This window comes from Anabrus simplex, chromosome 14, assembly GCF_040414725.1.
Source record: "Anabrus simplex isolate iqAnaSimp1 chromosome 14, ASM4041472v1, whole genome shotgun sequence".
NCBI classification, from domain to species: domain Eukaryota; kingdom Metazoa; phylum Arthropoda; class Insecta; order Orthoptera; family Tettigoniidae; genus Anabrus; species Anabrus simplex.
In genome coordinates this window covers 77476355-77500517 of record NC_090278.1, presented here as the reverse complement: position 1 = coordinate 77500517, position 24163 = coordinate 77476355, and the positions used below count along the sequence as shown (strand labels likewise).

At 38.5% G+C, this 24163-nt stretch overlaps 1 long non-coding RNA gene across 1 annotated transcript in view; it reads left to right on the top strand.

Annotated features, from left to right (window-relative positions):
- Window positions 1-368: 368 nt before the first annotated feature.
- The window catches only part of LOC137503026 (uncharacterized), a 29838-nt gene continuing 6043 nt past the window's right edge, over window positions 369-24163 (top strand). The window contains exons 1-3 of the long non-coding RNA XR_011018999.1: window positions 369-566; window positions 14606-14678; window positions 22954-23026. This is a non-coding gene — a long non-coding RNA (uncharacterized lncRNA). The remainder of the gene's footprint in view (window positions 567-14605; window positions 14679-22953; window positions 23027-24163) is intronic.

Below are 24163 nucleotides of genomic sequence, written 5' to 3'. Positions count from 1 at the left end.
GAACCACAGGAGAGGAAAAGATGATGACACCCTGTTCTAAAACTGGTGAGTATCGAGTTCACTTCTTCTATACAAAAAGCTGGTATATGCTATTTTGATTTAATTCGAAATTTAGAGGATTTTTAACTAAAATCAAATACAATACTATCTGCACACCTTTTTTGGATAGATTTACACCCTAGTGCTGAATTGGTCGACCTCAATCTTCGAGATTCGTACTGGCAACCTTTGAAACACAAACTATGAATCGCTAAAATGTAGCGGATAAAAATTTTCTGTGTTGGCGACACTGGACGCTACTACATCAAAATCTAATCAAGAAGAAGAAGAAGAAAGTCATGTTTACATGACATGATGCATCCTGGCGGTACTGCAAATCTGTTTACACACGTGTGTTATAGTAAATAATCGTTGATATGATTATTCAGTAATGAATGTGTGTTTGTGCATGTGTAGCATTATTAACCTGAAATACTCCTGTTTGAATGACGAGATGTAGCTTTGGGCATTCAAGAAATACAGTATCAACATCAACTATGGAATTGCACTGGATAATAATTGCTGCTGTAAGTACTGTACTATATTATGGTGTATTTTAATCATTAATAATCATGCATTAGCGTTAAGAGTGTGTCATTAACGATGTCTTCTTTTCTTTTTCATTCCCTTGTAAAAAATTATGAAGTCACTGTTAAGCTTAATGGTAAAGGAAAGGGGCCATTGATATAAAGATATTAAAGATCGCATATAATTTATTTTACTATTGCCTCTCAATTAAGGTAGCTCTATGGATTCGGCATACTCTGCCATAATATTGCTGTAATTATGGTAGAGACTAAGGGTCTTCATTCAGGCTTTTATATAGGCCTACATTTAAATTTCACCATTGGTCGAGATGAGTAGTTTCCAGTGAATGAGAATGGTAATGGCACCCACTGTGTTCAAGAGTTTTACTGTAGTATCTAAATACAGCATGTAAGAAAATAAGAGATTGTAGGTCAGTGACTTGTCGCTTATAGGTGAACTATAGGTCCTTGTCATCGACTTTAATTGTTTCAGTTTCTGTTGTTACTTCCCAAAAGCCTTTGTTGGTTAAGTGGGTGAAAAAGCATATAAAAATGACATAAAAAGATACCTGAAGTAGCATAGAAGAGAGATCCTTCCTTTTTGCTTGCTAGAGACCCACCAACCTGCCCGTATAATTATTACTACTTACATGGGAGAATTAAAATGGGGGTTTTGTAAATCTCAGATTTGCGACCTTTTTCTGTCTTGCAGGTGGCCAGCTTGGTTTTTCTATTGCCTCCAATAGAGCTCGCATCATGTGTGCCCACAAGGCTGCCTGAACCTTAGTTGAAAATAAGAAAACCATTCAGTTTCAAGTTGTCATGATGTACGCCCGTTTCAGTTCTTACAGATTTTAAGTCCACATTTCAATGCTTGATAAACTAATACTCACAATTTAAGAGATACGGCAAAATTTAGTCATATTTTCTTTGGTACATGTTTTGACCTTTTGTAATCATCTAATACAATTAACTTAACAGAAACAATGGAATAACATTTAAAAATTTATGAATGAATAAATAAAATGTTGGGTTTCATGATTGGGTGAGAACATTATTTTAAAAACTCACTAAATTTTCTGTCGTAAAATCTTCTTGCTTCTGTCCGTATTAAAATTTACAATATAAATGTTTAAACTCCTCTTGTTGATTTTAAAAGATTAACATGTTGTCTTTGGAAAAACTTTTCTTTCTACAGGGTGTACCAAAACTTGATGGCAAAAATTTAGGAATGGATTCCTCACATAGTGAGAAGAAAAAAGGGTTATGACAACATGGGTACGGAAACGTATACTTACAGATTTATTCACACTTTTGTACATTTACACCGTACATCACCGGGAGCTGGCGGTTTGCTTCTACAAATCTATTTGTCTGCGACTTCAAGTTATTTATGATCTTCATATGTTGTTTGATAGTGTTGTGACTTTGTGCCTGACAGAGTGTGGAAACTGACCCATTTGACCGTTCTCCAATATTCATAAACATTGTGAGACTTCACCTATCTTTGCGTGTGCCATACTACCATTCTTAATATTACGTACTGTTTTCTTTTAAGTGACTCACAATTTCTACCCCCATCGTTAATTTATGTTTCATCTTATACCGATCCAGAGTTCACTTAATCTTTTTCTTTTTCATATGCATTGTTTTACATGTTTTTACGGCTGACGATGACCTGGACTAGGGTCGAAACCGGTCCCATTTATAGTTACTATTAAATAAGAATGTAATCACTACATTTCTTTCCCTTATGTATTGAATAGGTATTGAATCAGTGGATAACTCAGGAGATACTAGACCTGATTGATGAACGACGAAAATACAAGAATGCTAGAAATGAAGAGGATAGAAAAGAATATAGGCGACTAAAGAATCAAGTGGATAGAAAGTGCAAGGTAGCTAAGGAAGAATGGCTGAAGGAGAAGTGCAAGGATGTCGAAGGCTGTATGGTCCTGGGAAAGGTAGATGCTGCATACAGGAAAATCAAGGAAACCTTTGGAGAAAGGAAATCTAGGTGCATGAATATTAAGAGCTCAGATGGAAAGCCACTTCTAGGGAAAGAAGACAAAGCAGAAAGATGGCAGGAGCATATCCAACAGTTGTATCAAGGTAAAGATGTAGATAATCTGGTTCTGGAACATGAAGAGGCTGTTGATGCTGATGAAATGGGAGACCCAATTTTGAGGTCAGAGTTTGACAGAGCTGTGAGTGACCTAAATAGGAATAAGGCACCTGGAATTGATGATATTCCCTCTGAATTACTGACTGCCTTAGGAGAAACCAGCATGGCAAGGTTATTTCATTTAGTGTGCAAGATGTATGAGACAGGAGAAGTCCCATCCGATTTTCGGCAGAATGTTGTTATACCTATTCCGAAGAAAGCCGGTGCTGACAGGTGTGAAAACTACCGCACCATTAGTTTGTACCTCATGCCTGCAAAATTTTAACACGTATTATTTACAGAAGAATGGAAAAACAAGTGGAAGCTGAGTTGGGAGAAGATCAATTTGGCTTCAGAAGAAATGTAGGAACACGTGAAGCAATCCTGACTTTACGTCTGATCTTAGAGGATCGAATCAAGAAGGACAAGCCCACGTACATGGCATTCGTAGATCTAGAAAAGGCATTCGATAATGTTGATTGGACCAAGCTTTTTATGATTCTGAAGATGCTAGGGATCAGATACCGAGAACGAAGAATTATCTACAATCTGTATAAAAATCAGTCATCAGTGATAAGAATCGAGGGCTTTGAAAAAGAAGCAGCAATCCAGAAAGGAGTGAGGCAAGGCTGCAGTTTGTCCCCTCTCCTTTTCAATGTTTACATAGAACAGGCAGTAAGGGAAATCAAAGAGAAATTTGGAAAGGGAATCACAGTCCAAGGAGAGGAAATCAAAACCTTGAGATTTACCGATGATATTGTTATTTTATCTGAAACTGCAGAAGATCTCGAGAAGTTGCTGAATGGTATGGACGAAGTCTTGGGTAAGGAGTACAAGATGAAAATAAATAAGTCCAAAACAAAAGTAATGGAGTGCAGTCGAACGAAGGCAGGTGATGTAGGAAATATTAGATTAGGAAACGAAGTCCTAAAGGAAGTAGATGAATATTGTTACTTGGGTAGTAAAATAACTAACGATGGCAGAAGTAAGGAGGACATAAAATGCAGACTAGCACAAGCAAGGAAGAGCTTTCTTAAGAAAAGAAATTTGCTCACTTCAAACATTGATATCGAAATTAGAAAGATGTTTTTGAAGACTTTCGTGTGGAGCGTGGCATTGTATGGAAGTGAAACATGGACGATAACTAGCTCAGAAAGAAAGAGAATAGAAGCTTTTGAAATGTGGTGTTACAGAAGAATGCTGAAGGTGAGATGGATAGATCGAATCACGAATGAAGAGATACTGAATCGAATTGGTGAGAGGAGATCGATTTGGCTAAATTTGACAAGAAGAAGAGATAGAATGATAGGACACATCTTAAGACACCCAGGACTTGTTCAGTTAGTTTTTGAAGGAAGTGTAGGTGGTAAGAACGGTAGGGGTAGACCAAGGTATGAATATGACAAGCAGATTAGAGCAGATGTAGGATGCAATAGTTACGTAGAAATGAAAAGGTTAGCACAGGATAGGGTGGCATGGAGAGCTGCATCAAACCAGTCTATGGACTGATGACTCAAACAACAACAACATTGAATAGGTTGAACCTCTTTTTCAATTATTTAATTTTTAACATCAGAGGAAATGTTCAAAGTGACAACCTTCAGCTTGAATACAAGCCTCCGCTCGTCGTCGCATGCAGTCAAAAATGCCTGGTGTAGTGCGCTCTGCCTAAGAGGTTGTCACAATGCGCTCACGTAAAGTTGCTTCATCACGAACAGGAGTCGCATACACGAGAGACTTAACGTGTCCCCACAGGTAAAAGTCCAGGGAGTTCAAGTCAGGAGAGCATGGTGGTCAAGCAGCCGGTCCTCCTCTACCTATCCAGCGCTCAGGAAGGAGGATATTCAGGTACCTGCGGGCAGGAGACTGAAATGTGCGGGAGGACCATCGTGCTTGAAAAACATTTGTCGACAGGACGCAAGTAATCAGGCAATGCAGTACACAAGAAATTTGTGTAGTTCTGTCCAATAAACCTTTTCGGAAGAACGTAGGGTCCCAACAAGGAATCACCAACAATGCCTGCCCAGATGTTAATGGTGAGCCTCTGTTGATGAGAAGATTGGATGATTGCATGAGGATTTGTATCACTCCACACGTGTTGATTATGGAAATTCTGCATTCCATCTCTTGTAAATGTTGCTTCATCTGTGAATAACACAAGCTGCGAAGATAGGCGTCATGCTGCATTGTTGTAGGAACCACCAGCAGAACGTTACTCTTGCAGCATAATCCACAGGAGACAAGGCTTGTACACGCTGCAGATGATACGGATACAACAGGTTTTCTCGTAGCAGTCTCCAGATCGTCATGTGCAACCTTTTCCTCTGCAAGCCTAACCTCCTAGTGCTGATTCCAGGACTTTCATCCACAGCGTTGAGTACAGCTTTCTCCTCCTGAACGGTTGTACTGCTTGACCGGTTCCTGGTGGACATGCGAAACTCCCGTGTTCACAGAGGCAGCGATGGATTCCTTCAAATATCTTTCAGTCTGGCAGTCTGCGCCTTGGGTATCGTTCCTGATACAAGCGGCGTGCCTTCAATGCATTACCATTCACCAAACCATATAGGCCTATGTAATGTATGCTCGCATGCTCTGAGTTCGTGTACATGATCACTTCAGAGCAACCTGCATACCACAATTACAATTACCGTTAACTGCAAAAACAGACATCATGCACCAAATCACATACGGCTACTTAACTTCACTTACTGTATTTACTTAAGCAGACTGCAAACCACAATCACTAATCATAGATACCGGACGTGTTAACCAGACTGAAAACTACAGATGTGTTATTGGAAACAGCTAAGCTGAAAGATGATCGGCTATTATGTGTGAAAGCTAAGGTATTTTAAAGCTCACATCAGATTCATTCACAACATGATTACTTCTGTAACAATTGTACCTTAACCGGTGTTTCGAATTTTTTGCAGCAAAGACGACATGTAAATTATTACTAACATTAATTTGTGTCACAACGTTTATGGCCAGACAGGCATCAATTTTTTAAAATGAGGCAAAGTCTCTCGTAGTGGATTGGCACTGCCGGTGGCTCCAAGCAGCCTATGCAGTGGCCTCTACGGTATGCACAATGGGTAGGAGATAGGGATCTGCGCTCAGATGGCCTTCACTTACACCACAGTAGCGCATATAAGTTAGAAAATTTGTTTGGAAGGGTAATAGGGAGGTACATTCAGGGAAACGGGGTGGCCTAGGGAGCGGTGATAATGGAACAGAGAACTGGAAATCAAGTAGGGATGACATTAAAATGTTAGTGTTGAACTGTAGAAGTATTGTCAAGAAAGGAATAGAATTAAATAATTTAATAGATATATATTTACCAGATATTGTAATAGGAGTTGAATCATGGCTGAGAAATGATATAATGGATGTAGAAATTTTCTCATGGAACTGGAGTGTGTATTGTAGAAATAAAATAGGAATGATGGGAGGGGGAGTATTCATTCTGGTGAAAGAAGAATTTGTAAGCTACGAAAAAGTTAAAGATGACAAACGTGAAATTCTATGTGTAAGGTTCATCTCTAAAAATAATAGGCAACTTGATATGTTTGGAGTGTACAGACCAGGAAAGGGTAGCACTGACATGGATTCAGAATTATGTGATAAGATAATAAGCTATGTGGGAAACGACATGGAAAGGAATGTGATTGTAGCGGGAGATCTGCATTTACCAAATGTCAATTGGGAAGAAAATGCGAACGACAGGAAGCATGACCAACAAATGGCAAATAATATGGGAAGGACAGCTGATTCAGAAAGTGATGGAACCAACTAGAGGGAGAAATATCCTGGATGTGGTGCTGGTAAAACCAGCAGACCAAAGTAATAGATGGTATTAGTGATCATGAAGCTTTTTTTGTCGTAGTTAAAAATAAATGTGATAGAAAGGAAAGTCTTAAAAGTAGGACTATTAGGCAGTACCATATGGCTGATAAAGCAGGCATGAGGGAGTTTTAAAAAAGTAACTATGATCGGTGGAAAACAGTAAATAAAAATGTAAACAGACTCTGGGTTGGGTTTAAAGGAATGGTAAAGACCCACCTTATTGTAATGGAGAAATAAAGAGACTAAGAAGGAGGTGCATATTGGAAAGAAATAGAGTGGAAATAAGGAGAAATTGAAGGAACTTACTAGGAAATTGAATCTAGCAAAGAAGACAGCTAAGGCTAACATGATGGCAAGCATAATTGGCAGGCATAGAAATTTTAGTGAAAATTGGAAGAGTATGTATAGGTATTTTAGGGCAGAAACAGATACCAAGAAGGATATTTCAGAAAGAATTAATGAACAAGGGGAGTGTGTATGTGAGGATCTTCAAAAGGCAGAAGTATTCAGTCAGCAGTATGTAAAGATTGTTGGTTACAAGGATAATGTCTAGATGGAGGAGGAGACTAATGCTGAAGAAGTATTAAAATGTACATATGATAACAATGACATTTACAATAAGATACAAAAGTTGAAAACTAGAAAAGCGGCTGGAATTGATAAGATTCCTGGGGATATAGCCTACTAAAGACAATGGGTTGGGATATAGTACCATATCTGAAGTACTTATTTCATGGGCGCCCGCAGGATCTTTTCCAGGGGGGGGGGGGCACATTAACAATTTTCTTGAATATAAAAACCAATATAACGTCAGCTACATTAAATTGTTTACAGAAACTTCCAGTTATAACATATGCTAGATGACTGTCAGTAATTTCAGTTTATGAAATAATCTGGTATGATATTAAACAATTGAACATCAACATCTTTAGAATTCCAGGTGGGGGCAAGTGCCCCCCCCTTGCGGGCGCCCATGACTTATTTGGTTATTGTTTGGTTGAAGGAGCTGTACCAAATGAATGAAGAGGTGCTAGAGTAGCCCCTGTGTATAAAGGAAAGGGTGATAGACATAAAGCTGAAAATTACAGACCAGTAAATTTGACATACGTTGCATGTAAGTTTTGGGAAGGCATTCTTTCTGATTATATTATACATGTTTGCGAAATTAATAACTGGTTCGATAGAGGGCAGTTCGGTTTTAGGAAAGGTTATTCCACTGGAGCTTAACTTGTAGGATTCCATGAAGATATAGCAGATATCTTAGATTCAGGAGGTCAAATGGACTGTATTGTGATTGCCTGTCTAAAGCATTTGATAGGGTGGATCATGGGAGACTACTGACAAAATTGAGTGCGATTGGACTAGATCAAAGAGTGACTGAATGGTTTGCTATCGGTATGTCTAGAAAATATATCTCAAAGAATTAGAGTAGGCGAAGCGTTATTTGACCCTGTAATAATTAAGAGGGGAATTTCTCAGGGCAGTATTATTAGACATTTATGTTTTTTTTTTTGTATATATAAATGATATGCCTGTGTGGGGATTTACCGGTTACCTCCATCGGGCGCGTCCCATTGGAATTGGGGAAGCTCACTGGCTCTGCCGCCAGCAGAGTCAGAGGGTAGTAGGGAAATAAAATACCACCGTGAAAAAAAACTGGTCCCTTGTCAGGGTTACGGCGAAGACTGGTAAATGACCAGAAGCCAGAAAACATCTTGAGGCAACCCCTAGGGCTAACAACCCTAGTTGTAAAAGGATGGGTACCCGTCCAAAGCAAAGTCAAGTCAAAAAGCATGATGGCACAACATTTCAAGAAACATACCCCAGGGGGTAAATCTTCGGATAAATCCCTCGTCGTGAATGCCACGGCGCACGAGTCTCGTTCGGATTCTGGGGGAGACTCGACATCATGCAAGAGACGAGTCGGAGCGTCTCGGTGTACCCCGAAGAGTCAAAAACTCAGGCCAAAATCTAAAACCTTTCTAGCAACTTTCAACATCAATTCACTTACACAAACTGGCAAGCTGAAAACCCTCACCAAAGCTCTTCACGAAAATCAGATATTCATAATGGCCCTACAGGAAACAAGGTACCCAGATGAAGAGATTTTTTAATCCGAAGGCTACCGATTTTTCAAGAGCAAAGCGCAAAGAGGAATCCTCAATGGAGCTGTGATGCTTGGAACCGCGTTTGCTGTTAGAACCAAGATCCTTAAATCGGTTGCAAATTTCGAACCTGTGAATGACAGATTGTCTATACTCACAATTAAATGCGCGAACAAAACCTACGCCCTAGTTAATGCACATGCTCCTACAAACGATAAGAACAAGTCTGATCCAGGCGAAGTTGATAATTTCTGGGACCTACTGGATGAAAAATTAAACAAAATCCCCAAACACCATGTCAAGCTTCTTTTGGGTGACTTCAATGCCCAACTAGGTCGTGAACAGAAGTACAAGAAAGTTATAGGAAATTACCCTGCTCACAAAAGAACCAATCCCAACGGCAAAAGACTGGTGTCCATTTGCGAAAATCACAACCTGCAGGTCATGTCGACCCACTTTCGCCATCTACCCAGAAAGCAAATGACTTGGCGTTCTCCCGTCCAAGCTCTCGGAGAGTTCCAAATTGATCACGTTGCAATCTCCAGGAGAAACAGCCCTGAGATTATGAATGTGAAGGTAAAGAAAGGCATCAATGTGGCCTCAGATCACTATATGTCTCTTATCAAATTCAAACCAATTCCCGCAAACACAAGGAAGACAACCAAACAGATCACACTCTTCGACAATGATAAACTTCGGCAAAGGGTCGAGGAGTTCCGGGAGAAGGTTAGACCAAATGACTGTGACTTTAACAACGCCAAAAGTCTCCTTGTTGAGGCCGCCAAAGACGTTGCAGAAATCAAGAGAAGCAAAAAGCATGCTTGGTGGAATGGTACCTGCGAATCAGTCCTCCAAGAAAGACTCAATGCATGGAAACAGTACTACTCTATGAAATTAGAAAATAATTGGGAAGCCTACAAAACCCAACTTGCCCAAGCAGCTAGGGTGTTCAGAACTGAGAAACGTAAATACGAAAAATCTCTCATTGAAAAGATAGAACAAAACTTTAGGAAGAATGAAAGCAGAGAGTACTACAGAGCCTTCAAACGCAAACTCACTGGCTATAAACCACTATCTCTATGCTTTGAGCAAAAGGACGGCACACTGGCGACGTCAAATGAAGAAAATTGCAGCATTCTGGCAGATTACTTCATTACCACATTGCCCGTCTCAAAAATAACAAAGCGCCGGGTGAAGACTCAGTAGTAGCAGAACTATGGAAATATGCCCCAGAGGAATCACTTGATATCTTGCAAAAGCAAATTAGAAGAAATTTGGAACAAGGAGACCCTACCCGAAGATTGGAAAATAGCTTTGATCCATCCACTACACAAAAAAGGCAGCATGAAGAACATCAACAACTACAGAGGAATATCTTTGTTACCCGTGACTTACAAAATTCTATCACTTGCCATCCTGGAGCGTTTGGAAGCACAAGTCGAACATCAAATAGGTGAATACCAAGGAGGGTTCAGAAAAGGTCGCTCAACAGCTGAACAGATCCAAAATCTCAAAACGATCATCAGATATTGTACACTAAGGTCCAAGCAGTATGTGTCTGTCTTTGTGGACTTTAAGAAAGCGTACGACTCCATTGACCGGGAAGTCCTGCTAAACATCTTAAATGAATTTGGAGTTGATTTGAAACTGCTGGCATTAATTAGAGCCACCCTGACCAGTACAAAATCCAAGGTGAAGTTCCACGGATGTCTCTCGCATTCCTTTGACATCAAAACAGGAGTCCGACAAGGTGATGGGCTATCCCCGATACTCTTCAACTGTGTTCTTGAAAAGATCATCAGAACCTGGCGGGTGAGATTACAAGAAACCAACTACAGTCCATTGAAAATAGGAACCAAATCCAAGGGGATCTCAACAGACTGCTTAGCATTTGCCGATGATATTGCTGTTCTCTCAAACGACATAGAAACCGCTAGAGCTCAAGTTGAAATTTTAAAGGAAATTGCCGAACAAACTGGTTTGCAGATATCGTTTGAGAAAACAGAAGTAATGACTAACATCAAAGAGGCTCCACCAAAACTCCATACAAAATACGGGGACATCACCCGAGTAGACAAATTCAAATACCTGGGTGAGATCATCATGAAAAATGGACCGGACAAAGAAGCACTTCAGGAGCGAGTACGCAAACTGGAAATAGCCTACCAAACATCCCGCACAATCTACAACAGAAAATGCCTTTCCCAAAACACCAAGATACGTCACTATGAAACAGTTCTGAAGCCAGTAGTTCTATATGCAGCCGAAACCCTGTCTCTAAATGCCAGCAAAGGACTCCTTGAAGAACTGGAGAAAAGAGAACGCAAAATTGTGAGAGGAATCTTGGGATCAAAGTACAAAAATGGAATCCATCAAAAGAGATCCAACAAGGAAGTCTACAGCAAAATAGAGAAAATTACCGACACAATCAGAAAAAGACGGGCACGATTTTACGGTCATCTGAAAAGAATGGACGGAAGAAAGTTAACTAAAGAAATCTTTCACTTTTTTGATTCAAACCCCAAAACCACAATTTCCTGGTTTAGAAATACCAAAGAAGACCTGCAAATGCTACATATCTCAGCTGAAGACGCCCTTAACAGAGATCTCTTCCGCAAGAAAATATTGACGAACGGGCTAAACTGAGACGAGCAACCGAAGAGAAGACACGATGCCCCTTGGACAGAGGAGCGTAAGCAGGCCCACGCACAAAGAATGAGGGAAATTTGGGTTCTAAAGAAGGCCAAGTTCAGTGTCAAATGCAACAAGACTTAATGTGGTCCTTGATGGCCCCACGAATTATATATATATAAATGATATGAGTAAAGAAGTGGAATCAGAGGTAATGCTTTTTGCAGGTGATGTTATTCTGTATAGAGTAATAAATAAGTTACAAGATTGTGAGCAACTGCAACTTGACCTCGATAATGTTGTTATGGACAGCAGGCAATGGTATGTTGATAAACAGGGTTAAAAGTCAGGTTGTGAGTTTCACAAATAGAAAAAGTCCTCTTGAGTTTTAATTACTGCGTTGATGGGGTGAAAGTTTCATTTGAGGATCATTGTAAGTATCTAGGTGTTAATATAAGGAAAGATCTTCATTGGGGTAATCACATAAATGGGATTGTAAATAAAGGGTACAGATCTCTGCCCATGGTTATGAGGGTGTTCAGGGGTTGTAGTAAGGATGTAAAGGAGAGGGCATATAAGTCTCTGGTAAGACCCCAACTAGAGTATGTTTCCATTGTATGGGACCCTCACCAGGATTATCTGATTCAAGAACTGGAAAAAATCCAAAGAAAAGCAACTTGATTTGTTCTGGGTGATTTCCGACAAAAGAGTAGTGTTACAAAAATGTTGCAGAGTTTGGGCTGGGAAGACTTGAGAGAAAGGAGACGAGCTGCTCAACTAAGTGGTATGTATTAAATAACACTAGTAGGCTATATTTATATTTACCCACCTATTCAGTACATTTGTATTATATTGAATTAATACAAATACTTTCAGTACGGATCCAAAAATGAATTTTATCACGTGTAATAAGTGGTATGTTCTGAGCTGTCAGCAGAGAGATGGCGAGGAATGATATTAGTAGATGAATAAGTTCGAGTGGCAACCAGGAATGAGTTACGTACCGATATAAATGGTCCGTTATTAGACATTATACATTTTCTAGCTAACTCACAATCTTGTAACTTATTTATTACTATATATACAGAATAACATCATCCGCAAAAAGCCTTACCTCTGATTCCATTTCTTTTCCCATATCATTTATATATTTAAGAAAACATAAAGGTCCAATAATACTGCTTTGAGGAATTCCCCTCTTAATTATTACAGGGTCAGATAAAGCTTCGCCTACTCTAATTCTCTGAGATGTATTTTCTAGACATATAGCAATGAGTAAATTTTATTTATTATAAATTTACTCATTCGCGACAAATATTTCAGGTTTCCTATGGGAATCAACATCTATATTATCAATGAGTTAGGTGGAAAATTTATAATGTCCAATAGTAGACCAACTATATTGGTGGTATTATTAATGTCTGCCGTTCTGCAGAGTCTCACCATATGAGTGATATCCTAATGCATGTGAAGGTGTTATGGTCTCTTTGAGGCAGCACCTACAATGGTTATAGGCTTGGGATTTTCTAGGTACAGCTTGTATCACTCTGACGTTAGCTACTGTTTTCTATCCATCACCCCACTCACTGCTTGTTAAACCATGATGATTAGGAATCCTTTTATTTGTAGGTAGATACTCTTTGACGCCTTTGCCCTTTACTGGAAGATTCCAACACATTTCAAAATCACAATTCCTAAGCTTAATTTTTGTGAACCTAGGAGGCTGTCTCTTAGATTTTTCTGACTGATATCATCTGTGAGGCCAAGATTCTGAAGATATTGTATACTCTCCTGATCAAGTTTTCTTGTGTTGTTCCGTGGTTCAAATCCCGGTCACTCCATGTGAAATTTGTGCTGGACAAAGCGGAGGCTGGACAGGTTTTTCTCTGGGTACTCCAGTTTTCCCTGTCATATTTCATTTCAGCAGTACTCTCCAATTTCATTTCATCTTTCGTTCATTAATCGTTGCCCGAGAGGAGTGCGACAGGCTTCGGCAGCTAGCACAATTCCCATCCTCACCGCGAGATGAGGGCTACATTCATTCCATTCCTGACCCGGTCGAATGACTGGAAACAGGCTGTGGATTTTCATTTTTTCATTTTCAATTCAAAAACCGTCGATACGGAATGAAATTTATACTGTGCGACCATCAGTCATCTGGTGGGTTTGCACCTCTAATGACAGTTCTCCCATTCTCAAGAGAGTGAACCTTCTATTTGAATGGCCCAAAAGTGCTAACTCCCACTTCTTGCTTTGCCATGGTTTTCCTCTACGCGTTTGTGACTCAATGTGTCCAAGGAATCTTAAGTACGCATCTCCACTACCACATTTGAAGTCCCTGAATATGACTAGTCAAGCTGGCATTCAGCGTCCATGTTTCTCTACAGTATAACCCCATCGACCAAACAAATATTTTAAGAAATCGTATCCCCAGCTCTAGGCTCAACGCTGCTCTTACTATTCCCAGCCGCACTCTGACATCTTGGTGACAGTACCCATCCTCAGATAATATTCTTCCTAAATATTTAAAGGAAGATACCTGTGCGAGTGCCACACCATGAATGGAACTGTTGACATCTTTCCTTGATTTACTTGAATTAATTTAATTACAGTAAGTAACTGACTTACAGGAATCTCTGACCAGGAATTGAAGCCAGAGCCCTCTGAATTGAAGGCCAGTATGTGACCAATCAGCCAGGGAGCTGTACAGTGCTACTGGTACTGTTATAATTATTTAAAGAAATTGTTTCTTTCGTGATAGGTGCGATGGAAGTGCTACACGAAATATCTTGTATAGCACCTACACGAATGTAAACGTAGAAAGTGATGCAGGTATCCTACAAACAACACTGTAGATATTTAAACCAAAAACTGGAATATTATTTCCTATTTCCCCAAACAAAAGCTTTAGTTCTAGTTGTGGCATGATCCTTTTTCGAGGATATTTTGTAGGTATTCCTATGAATCAGGATCTTGTTGAATTCGTATTCTTAATCAGTGAAATCAAATTAAGGTTCCCTACTGAGTTTTGATCGAGAATCTAGTTTTACTGTTGTTCCATCTTGCATAGTACACATCTTATATGATTTTTCTTTATCGATCTGTTGTTGTCGTAGCTTCATTGTTATAAGAATGGCAAATTGGCTGGGCTGGAAAGCATTAAGAAATTTCAGAGTGGGTGGTACTTTAGACATTCCTAAAAATAAAGAAACATATGTATGATAATAGTGTAAAACTCTTGTACATTGATTATTTGTCATATCTAATAACTAATATTTTTTGGGTTATTGTAGGTCAAGAAGTCTTCTCTCAGTTGCCAGCAGAATGGACTTGGAACCTCCAGATTGGTGAAGTTTTAATTTTTAGGTGAGTACTTGTAAATTGTATCTTATTAAACATTAAGAAAGTGTAGGACGGTATTTTGGACTATCCTAGAAGTACAGTCAAGACCGGTTATGATGACTCCGAAGGGACCGTTAATCGTTATAGGCAATAGTCGCACAAACTTTTTCTTTGTTGTTGCTAAAAGTGTCATATCTTTAGGATTAAAGGCTGCTCACTTTTATGCTTAATTAACAGAATAAAGTTAAAAATTCAAAAACATAACTAAAATAAGAACTGTATATGATATTTGTGGAGCGGGACTGAGAGGAATTTTTCTTCTGATGCTTTCGTGGTACGTACAATAGCAATATGTCAGACTAATAAACGAGATGTTCTCTCCGTCCTTCCAGAATGTAGAAATCGTTGAATGTGGTACACACAATTCCCTCGCATTATTTATTTACGGCTGATTCCAGAGAATAGTCCACCCAAGGAGGGAAAAGTAAAGTTTAAAATAAAACTAAACAATTTGTTTTTATTATAGATAAAACGTGACATTTTATTAATTTTATAATATGTATTAATTTACTGATGTCTTTCAGTTTTTAATTATGTGCGTAATTGAACCTTTATGGAGAGACTAAATTCATTTCATAGTTCTCTATAGTTTTAGGAATTCCTCTTTATTATGATGAAAAGTTATGAAAATAATTTTACTAAATCTTAATTCTAATGCTCTTTCTCTTCACAGTAAAGTACTTATTTAGGTTATTAACAGTTTATACAAGGAGTAATAAAGTAACAAATTTATTGCTGCAGGCCATGTAAACACGCGACGAAAATGGTATAAAAGTTTCTGTAGACGAAAAGTGCCTGGCTCAGTTTGAATAAAACTTAGTATGCAAATCCAATACTACACATCCTTTCAAGCCGCTTTATAATTCGTTTAAAATTTCAAATGGATTAATACGAAGCTGATAGTAAAATACGCCACGTGTTTACGGCGTTCTTGCGAGCAGGCGACCGGCAAGTTCCCTGCTGCCACAACACGCTGCCCACAGGATTCAGTTTCTGCGTCACACTCACTTGTAAAGGACATATTTTAGAATAGCAATCAGAATTCACACTGAGATGATATTTAATAATGCCACTCTCTCACAAGGAATGTTGTAAACGGTATCGCGAGATGACAGATGACAGCTGCCCAGTTACACGTACGCCGCCAACAAGTACAAGAATTGGTGAAGAAACACAGAGATCAGAAAAAACTTCAGGCTTATCAACAGTTACCCCATTCCTGTTCTACAAGTCCAACAACACAACCATCAACATCGATTGCAGAGCAGAGTACGCCAACGTCTGGTTATAAATGCAAACAAACATTCGGGAAAGCTGTAAAGCGTTCAGAGCACGCTTTACCAGTGAGTCCGTGGAAGGAACGGTACATTGTTTCTGCGCTGAGTGTAAAATTTGGTGTAAGTTCAACTACCACCGGGCAAGTTGGCCATGCGGTTAGGAGCGCACAGCTGTGTGCTTGCATCCAGGAGATAATGGGTTCAAATCCCACTGTCGGCAGCCCTGAAGATGGTTTTCTGTGGTTTCCTATTTTCACACCAAGCAAATGCTGGGGCTGTACCTTAATTAAGGCCACGGCCGCTTCCTTCCAACACCTAGCCCTTTCCTATCCCATCGTCGCCATAAGACCTATCTGATTCGGTGTGATGTAAAGCCACTAACAATAAAAAAGTTCATCTACCTCCAGCAAGCACAGGAAGTCTTCACTTCCAAATTAAGAAATTCTTATATTTCTCAATCCGTATGATATCAGTTGGCCATCTCCTCGAACAAGAGATTTTATCTCCGTAAAGGACAGTTCTGGACAAAAAATTAAAAAATAAAATAAAAAAGGATTCATGTGCGTGATTCGTGTGCGTTACAGTGCAAGACATAGGAAGTTTTTAAACAAGAATACCCATATCACGCTATCGGTTGACTTTGACTTAAGTACATTTCTGTGCATTATCAGGAACACACGATATACATTATGTGGAGCCATTCAAAAATATATAGTTCAGGCAAGAAAATATTCTGAAACTACTACCACACATTCTCTACATCCAGACTACAAGATCGAAGTAGATGCCAAAATTCCACCCCTTGATACGGCTTTTGAAGCGGGTGACTTCGTACTTGGAAAATACAGCAGAAAGGAACATTCAAAATATTATGTTTGTACCATAACTGAAAGTAATGGTGATATTTATTTTGTAACCAATTTTCGCAAGTGCAGCGATAAAGCTGAACTGTTTTGTGAACCACCGACGAAAGACTAGTGCTTTTTAAATGTAGGTGAAATCGAAATAAAATTACCAGTGACTCGTTTTACTCGTGGGAAATGGTATTTTGATGAGTCTATACCAGAAGCAGAATGACAATTTTTTTTTCCTGACCAAGCTTTCATTCAAACTGTACGCTACTTAAGCGTTGAATGTTCAGTTATTTTTAAATATTTTAGTTCATTTTACATTTACTGTTATTAGTGCTAAGTAATTGTGTGACAATTCATAAAAACACTTTACTTTATTAAGTAGGCCACATGTCAGTACCAGTATCTGTAGTTATATACATTATTATTCTTCTTCTTATTATTATTATTATTATTATTATTATTCCTTCAGGCTAGCAACCCGTCGGAAGGACATTTGACTGCTTTCAAGTCTTGCAAAAAGTAAAATGCAAGACCGTAACGGGTCACATGGCCCAATACTTGGAAGGAAGATGATGATTATTATTATTATTATTATTATTATTATTATTATTAGGAGGAGGAATGAAGCTTGTAGTTTTATGTGACCGATAATCTCATAACTGGGACCTCATTTGTTATGCAAAATCCGATCCACCGGGCGCGACTTTCACCTCGCAAATCACATATTCAGTAATCAGGACTCAAACCCAGTCTGTATTGATGTTCCATGCAGCTTTTCCGCTGCGGCATCACACTCCTTCTTCTTCTTCTTGTTGCGTTAGGGCCTACTAGGGACCACGTTACAATCTCAATTCTTCATCCTTTGGTGTTTTTTCTTCCTTTTCTTCCAATATTCCTTCATTGTTTCACTAGTTTCTTTTTCCTTTCTTCAGACAACTTTGTGTCGGTTTTCTTTGCCTCCCTCCCTTGGAATCCTTCCATCTTTAAAACTTTCTTCCTGAAAATTTCTCTTTCCATTACTTCTTCTCTGATGTTGTTTCTTTCCAAGTCTTTTTTGATCTCTTGAATCCAGGTGGTTGTTGACTTTTTATTCCAAGGATACGTGAAGATCTTTTTGGTTAGTCTACTGTCGTCCATTCTGTAAATATGTCCAAAAAATGGCAGTCTCCTCTTCCGTACTGTTATAGATATGTTTTCTATGTTCTGATAAATTTCATTATTACTTCTTAATTTCCAAAATTCTGTCATTTTTAGAGGGCCTAATATTTTTCTTATACTTAATTCTTCTTTCTAGTACTTCCAATCTTTCAAGTTTATAATTGAGTACAAAGCATTCACTGGCATATAAGCATTCTGGTTTCACAACTGTGTTGTAGTGCTTTATTTTAAGATTTTTAGATAAACATTCTTTGTTGTATGCATTTTTTGTTATTTTTCCAAACCATCTTCTTGGATTGTTTCCCCCAAATATTTGAATTGCTTTACCCTTTCGATTGAACCAACATCTGTTCCTAGCAATTTTGGAGCATTTTTTATATTTCTGATGAACTTTGTTTTCTCTGCCGAAATTCTTAAGCCTGCCATGTTGGCTGTCTCTTCCAGAAGATTTACTTGTATTGCTGTATTAGCCAGGCTTTCAGAGAATGTGGCAAAATCATCTGCAAATGCTAGGCAGCTTATTGCAACATCTCTATTCTTTCTACTCAGCATAAGTGGTAATATATTGTGGTGCTTCAGTTTTTCGTTCCATATTCTCACAACTTTTTCCAAGATGCAGTTGAAAAGGAGTGGAGATAAGCCACCACCTTGTCTGACACCTGTTTTTATTTTAAAAGGTCGTGATATCTCACCCATAAATTTAACTTTTGAAATTGTGTCTGTAAGGGTTTCGCAAATCTGGTTTGCCAATTTGGTTTTAAACTCCAAACTCACGTATGGTTTTGTCTGAGATTTGTCTATCAACAGAGTCAAAAACTTTTTTAAAATCGATGAATGTAACGACTATGTCTTTGGAGTTCATTTGTCTGTGACGAATTACTGACTTCAAGTTGAATATCTGTTCAGAGCAGGACCTGCCCTTTTTAAACCCAGCTTGATATTCACCCAGTTGACTGTCAAGTGTAGATTGTACTCTGTTGAGTAATATTGTTGTGAATACTTTATAAGCAATTGGTAGAAGAGAAATACCTATAATTGTTGACATCTTGTTTGTTACCCTTATGTAATGGGTGTATTAGAGCCACTTTCCATTCTTCTGGTATCTTCTCTGTTTTCCAAATTTCTTCAAAAATTATTTGTAAATCTTCAATGATTTTTGGTTTTGACCATTTCAAAAGTTCAGCTGTTATGGAATCTTCCCCACTAGCTTTATTATATTTTAGAAATTTAATTGCATCTTTAATTTCTTGGACAAATGGCGGCAAATCAGATTTTAGGTTTTCATGAATCTCTGGAAATTGAAATTTATGGCTTGGTTCTGGACAGTTCAGAATGTTTTCAAAGTATTTTACCAGTATTTCACAGTTTTCAGCATTGTTAAGGCCTGTTTTACCATTTTCATCTCTGAAACAAATACTCGGAGCTTTATAGCCCTTCAGGTTATTCTTGAAGGTTTGATAGAAGTTTCGTGAATTATTTTGTACGAAATTATCCTGTATTTCCAGTAGCTGTGATTTTTCATATGACCTTTTGACACTCATAATTCTTGCTGTTTCTTTCCTTTGTAGTTTAAATAACTCATAATGTTCATTCTTTCTAGAACATTTCCATATTCTCCATGTTTTGGTTCTTGCCGTTAGTGCTTCTTCGCAAATGCCATTCCACCAGATCTTCTATTTTTTTTGTTTTAGCTGACCCAAATATCTTTCTTGATGCATTGTTAATTTGTTTTGACACTTCTTGCCAAATACCACGTTGAATTATTTTAATTTCTTTCTGAAAATTCTTAATTGCTTCTTGAGAAATGTTGAGTTTATCTGTATTATATTTCATTAGTCTATTTGGTTTCTTTTGTGCTTTGGTTGGTTACAGTTTCAGCTTAATTTTTGAAGGATAGTGGTCAGAGTCAAAATCCCCACTTCTTATTACTCTAACATTCATGACTTCTCTAATATTCTTTTGAGAAATCGCTACATGGTCTAATTGGAATTCGCGTAACATCAGATTTGGAGATCTCCAGGTTGTAGCTTTTCTTGGGAGTTTCTTGAAGAATGTCGACATTAACTTTAGTTAGAAGGATTTACACAGATTAATGAGCCTTATCCCATTCGTGTTAGTTCTTTCGTGTGCTGGATATTCCCCTGCAGTTTTTCTGAAGATCTTTTCTCAACCTATTTGAGCATTAAAATCACCCAGTAGTATGGTAACAATTGATTTTGGGATTTTAGTTATTTCATTGTCCAGTAGATCCCAGAATTCTTCAGTTTTACTAGGATTCTTTTTATTATCTTAATTCATTGGTGCATGGCAGTTGACAAATGTGTACTTTTTGTTCTTACACTTAATTGTGAGAAGATATAACCTTTCTGAACTTGATTTGAAATCTAATACGTTATCAACTATTGTTTTATGAACATAAAAGGCGGTGCCTAGTAGTGGCATTCCTTTCATAATTTTGACTACTGGTTTACCCTTAAAGATTCTATAGCTTTCCGTTTCAGTCACATTCTCTTCCACAGATCTTGTCTCTTGAACTGCTAGAATTTGGATTTCATGTTTATTTAACAATTTTTCCAGTTTTTTCTGTTTGCCAGTTTTTAGCAAAAAATTTACATTCTGGGTTCCTGCAAAGAATTTCCTCTGAAATTTAAGTCTGGAAGGATTCCAATGATGCTCCGACTCATCCTCATTGCAGATGTTGGGACTCCCGAGACCCCTAGGTCCCGCTGCATTGCATAGCACAATGGTGGATTTTTCATTCGAGCTGCCACCTGGGGTAGTGCTATCTTGAAGCAGCCTTTCCATTCTGCAATTGAAATTGTACATTGTAAGGGTGGGAACCGATATTCCAAGTTAAGATCGAATCGTTAATCAAAAAAATTTTTTTTTTTTGGTTTACTCAACTAGGTTCTTCCGTTCTGTCTGCTGTTGGGAACCAAGATTCCTCCTTTGCCTTTGAGACTGTTGACCAGTTTTCACCTGTAACCCTAGGCAGGGGCCCTTTAACAGGGTGCTACCATCCAGGGCCGGATGGTCTCGGGTTTTTTCTTACGAGGTTGATACTCCTCCCCCTCCTCCTTCCCCATCACCTGCAAGATGAGGCCCCGGGCTTGGGACCGGCATAGCGGAGTTCACACCCCTTCTTTATTATTACTTCTGCGATATTAAATATACATTTTATCATTCAGTGATCATGTTTCATGCAGAGTTTAAGATTTATCAGCACCTCATGCCATGTCACCATAGCACTGATTCGCGTGTGTAATCTCGCGATGCTGTCAAGTAAACACGCGACGATTGCCTTCACATACATCAGGTTTACAAAAATGAAACTTGTGGAGGTTGTTAAGTATCATCTAGACGTTATTATACATAAATCTCAGTTTGTTTAGATGGTAAGTTTCATATATATGTTAAAAAGAAATGTACAAATGTAAACATGCGATGCCTGGAATTGGCCGTACCATAAACCTTTACAGTATCTATGAAAGGCCAGGGGAAAAGGACATAGTGCCCCTTGACCTTTTTATAATAATCACCTAAATCTTACACTAAAACATCATATAGGCCTACACTATTGACAGGTAAAGTAACAAAGTATAATTTATACATTGTATTTCTCATTAACACAAACTTTCACTCCCTGGTTCATTCTTCCAACTATTCTATACATTTTCTCACCGCACATGCTTCCTAACATAACATTTAACTATATTTACATTTTTACATTTAATTTTGTCAGAGGTCATTCCCAAGCCGTGCTGAACGAGCAAAGAAACCTAGTTAATGGGACTCAGTTTGCCCAAAGGAGGTTATAAGACACACCCCTTTGGCCTGCAGACGGAGCTGTAGGATAAGGAGAGTCTGGTGAAAGGCGAGTGGCTCCCGTGAGGGACTTGTGTAAGAAGGTGACGTTGCTGTGTTTACACAACGAAGTGATTGTCGGGAGCTATTCTTGTTAATTAGTCATTCAGCGCGACGTTGGATTCCTTGTAGTTTGTGAAGGTTAGCTTTGATGGTACGGTACCAGGCTGGTAGACCATACAGTAGTGTTGGGTATGGCAGTCCATACATTTACGTACATGATATGCGAGAGACACCGGCTGATAGTTGTCAATGGACGGTTTGTCCCCTTTCTTGAAAATCGGAACTTTACCAGCACACTTCCAATCTTGAGGCAAGGAGTAATCCACAGTGAAGTTCGCAGAGAGATGGTGTCGCTGACTCAACACATCATGGAGTATACTGCTGGGTGTTTCGTCAGGGCCACTCGCCGCATGGGGTCGAATCCTCTTCAAACTTCCAAGAAGTAGAGTCTGGAGAGAGGGAGGGGCGTTATATACATGTCCCCAGCTGATTGTATCTGGGAGAAATTCTGTTTCCATTTTTCACACTGCAGGCTGAGGCATTGTCTGCGGGCGTGGAGATGGATTTCCCGTTAGCCTGAAAGGAGCTTGGTGCAGCACTGACACAGTTCCTTTTTAGTAGTTTATTTCCCCATTTTGTAATCGCCATATTATGTCTTTCTTTGCTTTTCTCTTGCAACATTTTCAAAGCAATACTTGCCTTGACTATTTAAAAGTCAGATGGATTTGTTATCTACAGTCTGCTGAAAACAAGAGTTTGAAAATAAGCTTTACAATGTTGTCAACAATCCCCAAACACGTAACAAAGCAAAATATTGGACTTTATAGTCGATACATTTCTCCGAAAATGTGAAAATAATACACCGTTTTATAAGATGTCATATTAAGCTTTTTTTTTTAATACAGTGCTTTTATAGGAAATAGATGGGACCGTTAGATTTTGCCATTGTATCCAATACGTCCTTAAAAACGATGTTGCAATAAACGGTTTTGACTGTACTTAAATCTCCAGTACAGAGTGAAAATCCCTGACATGGATTTTTTATCATATCTGAGAGGCCTAACTAATATTTTTGGGTTATAGGTCAGCAAGTCTTATCTCATTTGCCATCAGAACAGACTTGGAACCTCCAGATTGGCAAAGTTTTCAAATTATGGTGAGTACTTGTTCATTGTAATTTATTAAATTGACTGTTAACGACCTGTGATTCTTGTAACAGTGCTTAGTTGTTATTGATATTTGCAGCTGGTCAGGACTTACGGAGAGCTATTATGTTGACTATTTATGTCACAAATATATTTTGAAGACTGGTGATGTGTAAAAAACTGGCACATTAATGTAAAGTGTTTGTCATTAAACCTTCCAGGATATTTTGAATGCAAAAACTTTTCTCCCAGAACTGGAGAGTTTATCATAAAGGCACGAGATATTCTGTAGGAGTGGGAGTTTGCATGCCGGTGACAGAATAATTTGTAAGCTACAAAAAGGTTAAAGATGAGAAACATGAAATTCTAGATGTAAGGCTCATCTCTCAAATTAATAGGCAACCTGATGTTTTTGGGGTGATGCTGATGCAGAGTGATTTGATAAAATAATCAGCTTTGTGGGGAACAACAAAGAAAGAGACTCGGTTGTCTCGGATGATCTCAAATGTTATCTGGAAAAGAAATATGAATGGCGGAAAGTATGGCCAACAGATAGTAACTAAGTTAATCTGTGAAGCACAGAAAGCAGAAATATTGAGTCAGCAGTATGTAAAGGTAATTGGATGTAAGGATATCTAATATCCAGGTGGAGGAAGTAGATTTATCTATGATAACAAAGATATTTACAAAAAAGATGTGAAAGTTAAAAACTAGAAAAGCAGTTGGAATTGATAAGATTTCTGGTGATATACTGAAAGCAAGGGCTGACACATCGGACAAAGTTTAATGTTTGCATATGTATTATAAATATAAATGAAACATCGCAGTTTAAAAGTACATCCTAAAATCTGTCCTTTTAACAAACATAGCTATAGCTGCGGAAAGTTTTGCTTTTATATCCGTTAATGGAGGTATCACCTCTTCTGGCTTGCAATGGAAGAAGACGTTGGTGTAGGTGGTGCCCAAGTATTGTAATATATACTGTAAGGGCTGCAAGGGCTACTTTCTTCATAATTCATGGTCTTTCTTATAAACCCAGACGGAGTGCACAGTGTTTATACTCTGCGATACAGCAGCTGCCTCTGCCCAACTTACGTTGCATGTGGCCGCCCGGCCTGCTTTAAGTGTGTATGCAATCTTATATGAAA